Source organism: Piliocolobus tephrosceles, chromosome 6, assembly GCF_002776525.5.
Source record: "Piliocolobus tephrosceles isolate RC106 chromosome 6, ASM277652v3, whole genome shotgun sequence".
NCBI classification, from domain to species: Eukaryota; Metazoa; Chordata; class Mammalia; order Primates; family Cercopithecidae; genus Piliocolobus; species Piliocolobus tephrosceles.
This window is the reverse complement of record NC_045439.1, coordinates 74655153-74660649: the sequence shown is the minus strand read 5'-3', so window position 1 is coordinate 74660649 and position 5497 is coordinate 74655153. Positions and strand designations below refer to the sequence as shown.

The 5497-nt window shown below is 41.1% G+C and overlaps 1 pseudogene; it reads right to left on the bottom strand.

The window, feature by feature from the left end:
* Positions 1-3173: 3173 nt before the first annotated feature.
* Positions 3174-4549, bottom strand: LOC111552807 (annotated as a pseudogene).
* Between the last annotated feature and the right edge of the window lie 948 nt (positions 4550-5497).

Below are 5497 nucleotides of genomic sequence, written 5' to 3'. Positions count from 1 at the left end.
CCCTACCTTTCCCACACTGGAGAAGTAAATTTTCCTAACCTGTTGATGTTGGGCTTGGCCCTATAAGTTGCTTTGGCCTCATGGTGGGTGAGGTGTCCTTCCCTGCCTGCACTTGGATCTTGGGCCTAGTTGTGTGATTTGCTTTGACCAAGACTTAAAGAAAAGGCTTCAAGTGTCTTGCTGGAGTTATGCTTGTCTTCTTGTGCTTCCAATTTTTCGATGAGAATAATATGTCTGGGTAGCTACTGTGTCCAAGGAGGATGGAGAGAGGTGGCGCAGACCTGAATCCAACCTGCAGCTGAGTCCAGCCTAAATCAGCCAAGCCATTGCTAACCTGCTGATTTATGAGTGAGAAATAAAAATGCTTATTGTTGAATGTCACTGAGTTTTAGGGTGGTTTATTATACAGAATTATTGAATATAACTGATGGGTACAATGCCCTGTTCCTTGTTACTCGGTATTAGATATCCTGCAAGAAGAATACCTAATCCTAAGTAAAGCAGTCTGTCTGCTTCCAGTTTATCTCAAGGAAAGACTAATTTTTGTTCTACAGCTACAGATAAACTTGTATGATTTGGACCCTTTCCCTCAAATACTCCTACAATTGAAGATGAGAAAATAGCTACATCTGGTATTTCTGTGACTACCAAGAATATCAAGTTCCATGAAATTTGGCTTACCAAATCCTAAAAGCCTTATCAAAATATTTTCTTTAAAGCTTCTTCTCTCTGCAGATTAATTTCTTATTAGCAAATGATGACTCTACTGTCTGTCTTCTGGTGAGGAGCGTGCTCCGAGGAACTAGATGGCTGCAGCTCTTTCTGATATAAACCATTCCAAAATTATTCAGAAAGGGCATTCCTGGAATACATAATTATAGAATATGGTGAAGATAACTTAAAAACAAGGTTTAGGAGCAGATATCTAAAATTGTTGTCATGTGCCTGCAATATGACACTGCAATATGCAATATGCAGTGGGACCTGTGAATGTTATAGTCTTCCTGTCTGGACAATCCCCTCAATGATTTTTTTCCCCCACCTACTGCCATTTCCTCCTCCCAGCCTCTAGAGCCGGGAGCACAGTTGTGCAATTACTGCCTTGGTAATACTCATATACAGCCCCATTAACACTTTTTATGGATGTGCTATACCCGGCAGATTTCTCTTTTCATGTTTATATTCTTGTCAGCTGAGGCTTCCATAAAAAACATCAGAGACTGGGTGGCTTAAACAACAGACATTTTTTTCTTACAGTTCTGGAGGCTGGAAGTCCAAGATCAAGGTGTCAACAGAGTTCGTTCTAGTGAAGTATCTCTTCCTGGCTTGCAGATGGGTGCCTTCTCGCTGTCCTCACAAAGCCCTTCCTCTGTAAGGGTGTGGAGAGAGATTGCTCTTTGGTGTCTCTTCTTATCAGGACACTAATTCTATTAGATCAGAGCCCCACCCCTATGGCCTCATTTTAACTTAATTACCTCCCTAAAGGTCCCATCATGAAATATAGTCACATTTGGAGTTAGGGCTTTAATACAGAAAGTTTAGGGGGCACAATTCAGTCTATAGCAATACCAAGCACAGGAAATAGTTAAAAAAAAAAAAAAAAAAGAGAGAGAGAGGACACAGAAGTCAGGGGATGTGGAGTCTTGTGTGGCTTCATGTGTAGAGGCCACGTCTGGCTCAGTGTGAGGAATTGTACAAAGACACAGGAAAGGGAAAGGGGTGGTCACTGCAGCACCTGCCAGACGAGCTATGATTTAAAATCTGACTTGGAAGAAAACCATTAGGCATGTCAGTAAGGCTGCCTCTAACCTGTCAAGATTATATGTTTACAGCTCTCCAAAGAGGCTGTGAGTTAGACCAGGCAAATGCTGAATGATGGTTCAGCTAGTAACCATTATGGTAGCCATCTGCTTTGTTAGCCATGGCATTTGGCTAATAAAGCGTGGGAAACCAAGCAGGAAGGAGCCTTGAGGATGGAGGCAAGAATGGAAAATTCCCTTGATTTCCTAATGTTTTGCTTTGTGATTTTTATTTACTCTTGCCTCAAATATTAATGTACATGTCTCAGTCTTAGAGAGGGCTTTTTTAGTCTCCTGGCACTGGTCAAGTCCTCCTGTAGCACTGCATTCTTACAACTAGTTTTCACTTATATTGCTGGTAGTGAGATGATTGCTCATGACGCTAGATGTTCAACATCCAACTCATCTTCATAAATGTAAGCCCCACAAGGGCAGGTCTATGTGTGTCTCATTCACTGTTGTATCCTTCATGCTTGCATAATATTGTCCTAGAGGAGGTGTTCAGAAATATGTGTTGAATGAATGAACAAATGGAGGAATGAGGAGGAGTAGCCTATTTCCTTCCTCAACATGTGCTTGTGAGTTAATGGATAGAATAGGTTATTAAACCCCACTCTCTGAAAATCCTTTCTCCACCTTCCTCCATACCAGCTTTCCATTTCCAGAAGCCTTCCGTTGTTATGAGGTCTGGATGTTTGCCTGGTCTGCTCCTTCAAGGGAGGGCCAATCTTTCCCTGAATATTGATGCTTGCTCTTAGAAATCACTTGCCTTAAATATACTAAAGGCTTTGGTAGAATGGAAACAGTATAGGCAGTTGAGCTGGAAGAGACCTCCATTGGAATTTTATTTTTGTCATTTGGTGTGTATGAACTTGGGCTATTTAAGCAATCTGTTTTCTTAACTGAACTTGAGTTTGCTGTGAGGATAAATGCAATAGCATAAGGAACAGTGCTTTGAGAGCAGTGAAATCCTTGTAGAAATGTTTGTTATTTTACGTGGAAGTGGTAAAAGTACCTCCTTTGATTGACTAGAACAGGCTTGGGAAGCTCTCATATCGACACCATTATATATCTTTTTTTTTTCTCATTAAACTTTTTAAATGGGTCTCAAAATTCTGTGACAAAGTTTTGGCCAAGTTGTTTCCATTAAAAAGTACTGGTTTTAAAAACTAATAACTTAAAACTGTCACTCACAAAAAAGAAAGCCAAAGTGGTCCACAAAACATTCTCCTTTCCTTCTGAATGTTTACGATGCATTGTTATCTTTAACCAGTCTTTTACTATTAAACTTAAGTGTCCAATTGAAACAAACAGTTCTGAGACCATTCTTCCACTACTGATTAAGACTGGGGTGGCAGGTACGAGGGTTAATATTCATTTAGCCTTCTAAGCTTTCTAGGCAGACTTGGCGACCTTGCCAGCTCCAGCAGCCTTCTTGTCTACTGCTTTTATGACACCCACGACAACTGTCTGTCTCATATCACAAACAGCAAAGTGGCACAGAGGTGGATAGTCTGAGAAGCTCTTAACACACACGGGATTGGCAGAAACCATATCAACGATGGCAACATCACCAGACTTCAAGAATTTGGGGCCATTTTCTAGCTTTTTACCAGAATGGCAATCAATCTTTTCCTTCAGCTCAGCAAACTTGCAAGCAATGTGAGCATGTGGCAATCCAGTACAGGGACATAATCAGGGCTGATTTGGCCTGGATGGTTCGGGATAATCATCTGAGCAGTGAAGCCAGCTGCTTCCATTGGTGGGTCTTTTTTGCTGTCACCAGCAACGTTGCCACGACAAAGATCCTTGACAGACACATTCTTGACATTGAAGCCCACATTATCCCCAAGAAGAGCTTCACTCAAAGCTTCATGGTGCATTTCAACAGATTTTGCTTCAGTTGTAATGTTGACTGGAGCAAAGGTGACCACCATACCAGGTTTGAGAACACCAGTCTCCACTTGGCCAATAGGAACAGTACCAATACCACCAATTCTGTAGACATCCTGGAGAAGCAGGGCTTGTCAGCTGGATGAGTTGGTGGTAGGATGCAGTCCAGAGCCTCAAGCAGTGTGGTTCCATTGGCATTGCCATCCTTACAGGTGGCTTTCCATCCCTTGAACCAAGGCGTGTTAGTACTTGGCTCCAGCATGTTGTCACCATTCCAATCAGAAACTGGCACAAATGCTACTGTGTCGGGTTGTAGCCAATTTTCTTAATGTAAGTGCTGACTTCCTTAATGATTTCCTCATATCTCTACTGGCTGTAGGGTGGCTCGGTGGAATCCATTTTGTTAACACCAACAATTAGTTCTTTCACACCCAGTGCGTAAGCCAGAAGGGCAGGCTCTCAGGTCTGCCCATTCTTGGAGATACCAGCCTCAAACTCACCAACACCAGCAGCAACTATCAGGACAGTACAGTCAGCCTGAGATGTTCCTGTAATCATGTTTTTGATGAAATTTCTGTGTCCTGGGCCATCAGTGATAGTCCCATGGTACTCACTGGTCTCAAATTTCCACAAGGAGATATGAATGGTGATACCATGTTCACGCTCAGCTTTCAGTTTATCCAAGACCCAGGTATACTTGAAGGAGCCCTTTCCCATCTCAGCAGCCTCCTCAAATTTTCAATGGTTCTTTTGTCGATGCCACTGCATTTATAGATCAGATGGCCAGTAGTTGTGGACTTGCCCGAACCTATGTGTCCAATGATGACAATGTTGATACAAGTCTTTGCCTTTCCCATTTCTGCTTTTAGGGGTAGTTTTCATGACACCTGTGTTCTGGTGGCAAACCTGTTGTGAAAAAGCCCTATATGCTCTTTTACATAGTTTTATTGTATCAGCTAAAGGGCTGCTGATCTCCAAATCTGATGAAACTGCCTAATTTGGCTCAGTTTTCAATGACAATAGTGAAACATACTGAATAATGTGGAAAATACATAATTGAGGAATCACACAGATGAATGGAAGTCATTAACTCAATTAAGATGTGCCTGCTCTGAGAATATGGTATCACAGCAGTCTATCTGGATGTATTAATGGCAAGATAAATATTTTCTGCATCTGAAATCTACTCATATCTGTTGTTTTTCTAAATATATGATATTTTTTTGATGCTGATCAGAAGATCTGATTCTTCCTTCTATAGTAGTGGAATGCCTAATTTAGGAGTTTTGTGCAATGGAACATTTATGAGCTTTGAAGTTACAACTGTGAAGTTTGATCGCTGCTTTTGTGACCCATCAGTTGCCTACTCTCCTTGACTCTCAGGTATCATTGAAGATTAGATGAGATATACCAATGCAGAGCTCAGCAAATGATAATTTCCTTCCTTCTCTCCCTTTCCTTTTCTTTCTTTTTTTCTTTCTTTCTCTCTCTCTTTCTTTCTTTCTTTCTTTCTTTCTTTCTTTCTTTCTTTCTTTCTTTCTTTCTTTCTTTCTTTCTTCTTTCTTTCTTTTTCTTTCTTTTTTTCTTCTCTCTCTGTTTTTCCCTCCCTTCCTTCCTTCCTTCCTTCCTTCCTTCCTTCCTTCCTTCCTTCCTTCCTTCCTTCCTTTTTAGATGGAGTCTTGCTCCTTTTCTTTCTTTGTGAAGAGCTACAGGTTGTAGAACATTTCCTGAAGTCTCTGAAGTCTATTTTAGGAGTGTATTTAGGACTAGAGTATGAATTTATTCTGACTTGACTTTATTTCTCT